General features: G+C 36.0%; 1 long non-coding RNA gene across 1 annotated transcript in view; it reads right to left on the bottom strand.

The window, feature by feature from the left end:
• Nucleotides 1-9,945, bottom strand: part of LOC107188980 — an 82,639-nt gene that overhangs the window by 50,762 nt on the left and 21,932 nt on the right. The window contains exon 2 of the long non-coding RNA XR_001516229.1: nt 5,883-6,086. This is a non-coding gene — a long non-coding RNA (uncharacterized LOC107188980). The remainder of the gene's footprint in view (nt 1-5,882; nt 6,087-9,945) is intronic.

Below are 9,945 nucleotides of genomic sequence, written 5' to 3'. Positions count from 1 at the left end.
TTTAATTCGACGGCGATGCAACTTTTTTCGCGGCAATATCGGCGTATTGTTCTCGGTCGGAGATTCGATCGATCAATTGCGGACCAGACGAAAAATGATGGAAGACTGACTCGTTTCGTCGTTGACAGCGTTACTTTAAGTTTTTTACACCAAAGCTGTCAAAATGACGGATTTAAAATTTTTTGTTTTACAATTATTAAAATTCGACAAGGCGCTGTTGATTTATGTTCACTTTTACTGTATTATAGAGTAGCAGACAAAAGAGTTACTACTTTTTCGAATTCTTTTATTTTATTATTCTTTAACATCAACTTAAAATTTCAGTTCGGATTTAATATGCACGGTGTTAATAAAAATGTGGGAAACTTTTACAGGCAAAACTGAAACAAATATAAAGAATGGCAAAATTGCGTTCGAGGCTTGGTTATCGAATTATTAAATTTTGAAAGTGCGGGTACAATACGCGTGAAATTGTGCCAGACATATTTTACACGTATTTCAGTCGTATTTTCAATACTTAATATCTTGGGAACAAAGCCACGAACGTAATTTTGTCATTCTTGATTTTCGCTATAAGTTGGCGTGTAGAATCCACTCTGTAAAAGTGTCCCACAATATTATTAACATCCCTTACATTCTGATAGAGAATTGAAAGCTGCATAAAATTCAATATATTAAGGTTTTGAGTTAATGTTAAGAAATAATAGAAATATAATTTAATTTTGTATACACGTTGCACGCTGGTGTTTCTAGTTTTAAGTTTTTCTAGTTTAATAAAGTCGGTCTCATACGTAAAATACAGTTTTATTTGGTAATAATGTACTGTGAATCTGAGTTACATTTTGTGTGCTAAATAAACGATATCTTTAACCAATGAAAGTCCAAATAATTATTTTTATGGTACCAAGAGACTGGCAGCCAAAAGCCTATTAACACATTGCTATCTGTTATCATTTTATTAAACACTCCTACCCAGCGAAATCACAAACAAACGATGGAATTTTGTAACTTTTTTAACTCAAAAAGTCATAACGAAATAGCATTACTTATTCAGTTCATTTGTTAAATATACAATTAGGATCAGATGACTTCTTATTAGTCTTCTTATGTGCCGTTTTACTGAATTTTAAAAATAAAATTTTATTTCCTGTGTAGGCACGAATATGTGCACATGGATTTTGCTATAAATTAACTGGAATAGACAAATCTGTGTACACACACTGTATCATAAATGAAATGGGATTCACAGATTTTTGTACACGGACTTTTTCATAAAATAAATAAAATGTACGATTAGACACGTACATTACTGATAATATTGATACACGTTCTAAGACATTTATACGGGTTTCTCATAAATTAAAAAAATGCTGTCAGGCTATCTGAATTTATTTCTTATCAAACCTATCTATTTTTATCGTGTTTGCATTGAAAGAAATTTAACGATCTCCTCTCGTATCAGTCTATAATTCTTTACTAAGTATCTGCGCATAGAAACAGTGAATTAAATTCCAAGATAACATCTTCGAGATAATATATGCTCTTCTTGCGAAAGACGCAAGTCCCAAAGGAGACGACTTATGATAAGTATGTCACGATATACAGAGATAACAGAGTCTCTGTTAAAGCACAAAATTATATTTAAATTCGTCTTCAGAGATCCCCAGAAAAATTATGCAAGTTATACATTTATTCCGACTGCCAGGGAAGTCTAGATCTTCTTAATTAAAGAATCTTATTCATTGTTCTGTGTTAAAGTACTGTTCCCAATGAGATAGAAACTTTTAGACTTCCTACTCTGGATCCTGAAAGTTTCGAAGGAATGCTTCTTCTCTAATTTCTCTACAGGAAGAAGTAGTTCCTCTGATAAATTCTTCAAGAAGTACAGAAATATGAAGGTTCAAATGTCTCGTAATCTTGAATTTCTTAATTAATTAATTATTAGCTTGTGCATGTTTCTGCAACTTTCGACTTCCAAAGGCTATTTTAAAGACGTAAGAGCGAAACAAAAATTTCAATTTGTAAAAACATCCAGATACGATTGGACGAAAATTAATTACAATTTTCCTTAACTATATTATAAGCTTGCAAGAGATTTGAAACTTGAGTACTGGGCAATAATTCGACGTTTACAATAATTATTCATTAAATGGAATAAAAATTCTCCGTAGTCTACGAACGTATAGAATATAACCACAACTGTAACAAATGCAATCGTTGAGTGAATACAACATATATTCAACTATTGGGTTAAGACACAAATAGGCAAATTTTTTCATACGAAACCAAAACTGTTTATTCAGACCTTGAAAACAATTTATTTAATCAACTACGTATTTTCTATTACATGCTGTGTAAAATATCACTCCAATAATATGACCTGTCTTCGGCAAATTGCAGTGACAGTAATACAAAAATGTCACTTGGAGAATTCCCATTACATCAACACAATAATTAAATAAATTTGAGTGAACTCAATTGTCTACTAAACGAAAAAAATGGAGCAGACAAAAAATATTAATGATGAAAAACAAAATTATTTATCAACAGGCATATTATCAATTGAGAAATAAAAATTCCTAAAACAGATTATGTAATTGACCTGCAACTGATGATGAAGAGTATGTACCTCAAGAAGGTAGATTCATTACAGTCAATAGAAGAATTTCTTTTCCCCTTTCTTGGATTCCTTTTGAGTCCCAATAATATAAGAGATGCGTTTCAACGCCGCGACAAAGAAATGGAAAATGAAGACGGAACGATTAAGATTAAGGATTCATTTGACGTTTCAATTATCTTTTCAATGAAACGCTGCCAGAGTAATCCAGGCGACAGATTTCTTGCCAAAGGCGCATCAAGATACGTATCTCGCGAGCGGTAGACACGATAATCGCCCCCGCGACCTAACCCGAGCTAGTTAACCTATGCTAAGGGCGCTTTTTCATCGTCGACGATTCAGCGTGTTTGAAGACGCGCCTCGAGGAGAAGGATGATACCATTCTTCAGACTTAAGAGGATCAGACCGCTTATGATTGCCATGATCTAGTTCTTGTCGGGGTACGTTTACTCGAGTGGAGAACAAAACAGCATCACACAGTGGCCCATAAATTAAGTAAATTAAATTTAGCTGTCCAAACATTTAAATAAACACAATAATTCTGGAACTAATTGGACTTTCCTTAATTTCAGATTAAGTGTATTATTATTTTCCCATTTAAAGAGGGTTAAGATATATGTATATTTGGTAAGAATGAGTGTCATGTACCGCGAAAGGTTTGTTAACTTAACAAATATTATTTACTCGTACGCTTAAAAATCTATTAAAAATTTATCAAATGGAATTTCTTTCAAAAATCTTATTTTCCATAAAACTTCGCAGTCAACAATCAATAAATGATCGAAGATCCTAATAACAAATTCTTGAAAATCTCCCAGACCATATATTTTCCCGTAATACATCAATTAGCTTAAGTGACGTGACTAAAGGAAAAGGGGCAATCATTATTAGCATCGAGTAACTTTCAGGTGGCAAAAGAAAAATGATTACCGACCGAACGTATCTTGAATTTTCCAGAGAACTCGAAGCCGCCCCCCGCGGAAGCTGCAGGCGGCGAGCTTCTTTCTCGGAGGTGTCTTTCAACCCACCCACCCCCACACCCTACCAGAGTCGACGGCCCTTTGTCTACGACGCACAAAGGAGTAGATTAGGCGCGGATCTACTCGGTCTAACGGCGTGCATGATATCGTGTATCTGGCGGTGCACGTGTGTTCGTGTGCCGCGGCGGTACACAGACTAAACGTATACACATCTGAATTGTATACCTAGATGCACACGTCTAACCGGTGAACCCATTGTCTCGGAACACGCACACCGCCGACGGAACCGAGATTAGCATGAATGTGCCACGTCAAATCGGCGACGTGGCCGCACGGCTGCTAAGTATACGGATTTAATTTAATGATGAAACCGATAGGGGGTGGCGGTTAACGCTGGAATAGTGTCATTAATTTTTTGTGATATTAACGTCAACGTGGCGCACACTGTACATAGATCGTGTAGAAAAAATAATGTTTGTACTTCTTTTACGAAGTTTTCACCGATAAATGGTTGTGGTCAACTCTGAAATACGAGCATTAATTTTTTGTTGTCTCAGTACAACGTTTATGTTTACCAACCTAATAATGTTTACTTTAACGTAACATTGGAATTTGCGTGTACATGTAATATTTTGGATTGCGGTCCTCCGAAGAGGATTTGTGGGGGGGGGGGTGATACAGTAAATATGTATAGTTGGCAACGTAATTCCGCGGGAACAGGCCTGATTCACCTGAAATGTATTATTTGGTCGCGAGTTAACACGATTGACACAGATTCGCTAATGCACCGAAATGTTCTTGGGCACGCAACCGGAATGCATCAGCCCGACCGACGTATTATTGTTTCAGAGCACCCACACGGATGACAGAACAGAGATTAGTGTCATCAAAGGGCCCACATTCAATACACACCGAACTCGCGGAACACCATTACGGGGATTAATTTTCTAAACAAATAGTTGACAATGTTACAGTGAAACGTCGATGTTCGATTAATTGTAACAAATTCTAATCAGTATTGATTAATATTGGTGTAGGGTACATATAAGAATGGTGAAATTTTGGTTTTTCGCATGTTCTAATAAGGTACGAAATAGATTGTTAATAACCGCGTACATTATTAAAATAATATTATTTGAAAAAATGATAATACGTGATTCTCCTAAAGAAGGTAATAGAATTAAGTATTTTGGGAACAACTATCGCAAACTATAAAAATGACACTCTAAATATGCATTTTGTATAATACCTTGGGATTTTAAATAAAAAATAAAGCTCGACATTAGAGTAGCTTATTTGCAATATGAAAATATTTCTTACTAAAAAATTCAACATTAACTGTTTTCTTGATAACAATCTGCTACTCTTATATCTTAATAATACAAGCTGTCTCTCCACTACTACAATACTAAATATAGTATGTTTATATGGAAAATCTATGGTGAACACTTTCAATCTACATTATCTTTTACCCTGTTTACATAATGTATTAACGTGAAAATGAAAGTAAATTAAAAAATGTTTGTGTGTTGTTTGTATTATATATGCAATTATCAAATATTAGGAAATACTCTATATAATAATCATTATATTTGAACTATTCTACTATTTATCAAATATTTTATCGATATGTTGCAATTTGTGAAGTCTCTATCAGCGTTGTATCGCTTGAGAAGCTTTCCATCGCGTAATGTCTGATAAAATGAGAAACAGTGAATAGGCAATGCAGTTACAACAGATGCTCGCTCGAAAGTTCACCACGATGCACTTACATAACCAGTGACCTATTACTTTAAAGTACGCGTATCGACGACGTTACTGAAATTATCAACAAAGAAGCTTGCCAAATTATCAACTACTCCACCATGTAACAGGGTAATTAAAAACGACTTCTCGACCGACTTCAGAAACACGTCTCGTTCTGTATTCATGCAAGGTACAAAAGGATGCACCAATGGATCGTTACCGCGAAAATAACTACAAATTGGTACAAATCAAATGTATTAATAATTCTTTACCTCTTTACCATTATAATAGATCGAATAAGTGATATGACAGAACAGAAAATAATCACAAAAAAAAACACAAAAAACACAAAAAAAAAAATATAGTGATTTTAACTGTTTAGTAATAAATATTTTGTTATTAGGAATTAAAAGTATTGAAGTTAGTATTGAAAATATTCTTGGAGTGACATTGGGCTAATTACTGGTTAAATTTCGAAATGAAATAGCAAATGTCAACCGACAACAAAAAATTATACATATCGAAAAAGTGAAACTTACCTTCGCACCGTGAGAACGTCCTCGGTTTCTCAGCTTCCGATTCGCCTAGACGATCAACTTCCGTTCGCGATTCATCAGCTCACGTTTTCTATACCAGAAGACAATCTCTCACGTAGTCGCTCCGGTTCGGACGAATAACCGTGAAAGTTTTGGGAATCGAGCCGGAAAACTGTTACTCGCGTCGACACTCGCGCCTCGCTGACGCTGAAAGTGAAAAAATGAATGTTCTCGTAAGCAGGTTGGTCACACGATTACAATTGCAAGGTGTCTCCAATTTTATTTCAATTTTAAGTGCATTTGTTTCTAGTGTATAAATTAATAAGTATATTATTTTCAAAAACCGCTTTATGAAACCGCACAATGAACTGAGAATAATAGAAACAAGGAAAATATTGTTACAAAATATAATTCTGGCATACGAAAGAATTATCTAAGGAAATCGTAAATTAACTATTACAGTAAAAATGAAAGCAATACTTTTCAGAGGTACTTCAAACGGTGCAGAAGCTCTCGAGGTTCCTTTCATACCAACCAAGATGTTAAAATACTTTCAAATAACTCGCGCTGATCTACTTTCATCACGGTCTGACAAGTAGTATTGGTCTCTGCGTGGTCAGACGGACTACTTCGTAAAGTTCCCGCGCAGACAAAATGAAACTGTATTTCTGAATTTCCTGACAATGCGTGTGCGTGTGTGTGCGTGTTTTGTGTGAATGCACCGAGTTTTCGCTCCGGTTGAAGCGAAACAAACTGTCCAAACTGAGACACAAGAATTGTAGAAAGAAGGGAAGACACGCGTAATTTGATATGACGGTTCCACGAGCAAAATTTCGCGCCTTTCACGGTGACTTATTTTTACCAATTTAACCAGACGAAACTCGAAAATTCAATTGTTGGATGGCACGTTTTATACACTTATGACTAGACAGGAGATGTTTATGCATTTATAACTTAAAAATAATAGAAGAAAACATTTATGTGTCTTCGAGTTATCGTTAGTACTACAAAATGGTTAAGCAACTTCACAACGGTATTCATTCCTACAGAAGTTTCGAAAAAGAGTAAACCAGATTTTAATCCAAAGAACTTTATCTTAATTTCTCTGAAAATAAGAATTTTCAGAAATATTTGCCGCCTAGACAGAAGCAAAGAAAAGATCGATGTGACTTCCATCAACACGAGCAATCACCGTTAAGCCAGCCTCCTCAAATATTAACACAATGGCAACACGGAACGCTCAGTGGCAACAAGCTGCATGATCGGTAGGTTGCGATCCGGATGCACGAAGGACGAGGAAGGAAGGCGACTTCCAGAGTAAAGATAAACGACCGATAGTTCCCTCCGGTTCGATATATTATACTATTATGTTACGTGCAAGAAATGCGATAATTAGCGAAACCACGCGATAAAAAGTTCTTTGATAACATAATAATACACACGAATACCAGAAACGTTAATTACAAATTATCATCACGCAAACACAATAAATACAGGGTGAGTCGAGTCGGATGGTATAACCGGGCAGGAGGAGGTTATTCTACATGCAAAAAAACAAATAGCAAATATAGAATAATATTTTTTTCTATGATGCTTTGTTTCAGAGATAATCGAATTTAAAAATCTATTGGATATGCGTGGAATTGAATACGACTTGGCTAATGTGTCTGTTTATTACATTCCGTTTCTACTTATTGTCACCGCAAATACACGCATACTCGATAAAATTTCTCTCTAGAGAAAAAAAATTTATTCCTCTTTTTCGACTTATTTTTTCTTATAGAATCACCTCCTGCCCGGTTACATTACTCGACTTGAGACGCCCTGTATGCAGTCACTTAAATCGACCCTTTTGAGAGGGAAAATAATTGTATGGAAGTAGCATTTTTCTACATAGATGCATAGAGGACATATGGATGTGACATTTGTTTTTGAAAATAAGGATTCTATTGCACATTAAGGTCCATTAACCTAAACCAGACCACCTTCCAGGTCAATTTAACTTTGATTTGAAGTGTAATTTCTAATTACGCTTTTTATTTTAATATTTCTGAATTAATTTAATACCAATCATTACGTATTTTACAATCTAACGGTAGAGTTTCTGAATTGAATTTCAACTTTCATTCCATTAAATTTAAGGAGTACTGAAGGAACTACAGCTTGAGCCCGAGGGTTAATGAAGGTTATACATATTACACTGACAAGGGTTCGTCACGAAGTGGCAGTCGCCGATTTCGATGAAACTTCACACAGAGTTGGAGCACTGAAAATTAAACACATACCGAAAGGATGAAGACATCCCACGAAAAGGAAAGATATTTCGTCAAATATCCGGTGAACTATTAAAACAAGACAAAAAATAACAATTAAAAATGCTGGACACCTGAACGACGAATGGATCCACGTAATTACTTTCCAAAAAATTCATTTTATTATGCAGAACATTAAAAATGAATGCACTCTATAGAGAATCGCACACAGACGATATAATTCGGTAAAGTAAGTGGAAACACTCGTGAAATTGAATTACCGGTAAAAACAGACGCACCAGGGAATTTCCCTCGAAAATCAGTACACCGTCGAGAGGAAATTTCGGTATTCCGAGAGATGTTGCGCAACACTGAGGGAAGTTCGACAGCTGCAGTGAAAGTACTTCAGCTCAAGAGACCCGTGTTTGCTCGTAAGCCCCGGCAAGACCGTTTGCGGTCAACCACAACAGAAACGACGAAAATTCGCCCCTCCCCCGTTCTAAATCTGCTTTGAAAAGTAGAACCGGACGGAGTAGCAGCCCCACAGCGAAATCTTCTTCCGGGCTGCGCGAAATAAAATCACCGAAAATCTCAGGGTTTCTCCGCTAAGAGGATTTCCGCCATTTTGTCGACGTAAACCCAACAGTCCTGGCGACTGATTATCACGTAAAAATTATTAGACACCCCTCGATCGAGTTAACTTCTCGAAATTTCTTCGAGTTTACGATCTCGTGAAAAGTTTCGGATAATTAACTTTCACTCTTACCAGGGTTCCTCACATGACCGAAAAAAAAAACCAGTTCAGTGGTGACGTTAAAACGGCAATCTGTACGTGTACAGGCGTTATAATTTTCTCAGTTGTTACATCATTGAGTAGGGTGGAGAGAACTCTCATCAAGTACGACGTTACAGCTACTTAGCAGTTACCTGGGACCGAGTAGTTACCGGTACTTGCTGGTTATAGTCACTAAATTAGACGTTACTTAGCCTCTTGGCGAAAGAAACCGACACCTTCCGAGTGTATAATTGAGTGAACAGCCTGCAATCACGGTGCTTCCTTTGACAATCTCTGCATATTACTGATGTCGCTCGTTTCGTTTCCGGGAATAATATATTTACATATAACGTGCTCTAATTGAACGAATACACGTGTTGTTCGCAGTACTTACTGACGAAAAATGTAAAACTTGTAATTCTTCTGTGTTGTATTTTTCTGACGTTTTAATTGAATTTTAATGCCAATACATATTGTTACGTGTTACCCGATAGGCAGCACATATTGTATAATGTTAAATCATATGTATAATGAAAAATCAATTTCTATTATTAACTGTCTTCCAGAATAAATATAATAATATATTAACAATGGAAACATAAAAAAAGAAAAATTCATTTCTCCACACCATGAAGTCGGAAAAACAAACGATTAGGGCCCGTCCCGAATGTGTTAATCCCTTCGAATCCACCTAACAGTCCATCGATAGTCTCGATTAATCCCTTATGTAACTTCAAAAACTATTGGACCATGTACTAGAGACCGTAGGAACTATTATCCTCGATAATTTTCCCGACTTTTTGAAAGTCTACAAGATAAAAAACAAAATATGTCTGGACCTAAAAGATGGTGACAGTAGCAGTAAAAATAAATGCCACAAGCGAACAAAAACTCCCCAAAATCGAAAAACCCCGTACACCCAGCAAGAATTCCGATAAATCCTTCGCCAGCCCGAGCAACAAGAGCACGTATCACGAAAATCCTCAAGGATACATCACCGCTCCGAAGACGATCCATCAATCATCACCACGGGACGCAG

This window comes from Dufourea novaeangliae, unplaced genomic scaffold, assembly GCF_001272555.1.
Source record: "Dufourea novaeangliae isolate 0120121106 unplaced genomic scaffold, ASM127255v1 scaffold125, whole genome shotgun sequence".
Classification (NCBI taxonomy): domain Eukaryota; kingdom Metazoa; phylum Arthropoda; class Insecta; order Hymenoptera; family Halictidae; genus Dufourea; species Dufourea novaeangliae.
Note: the sequence above shows the minus strand (reverse complement) of the source record. Positions and strands in the feature narration are given on the sequence as shown.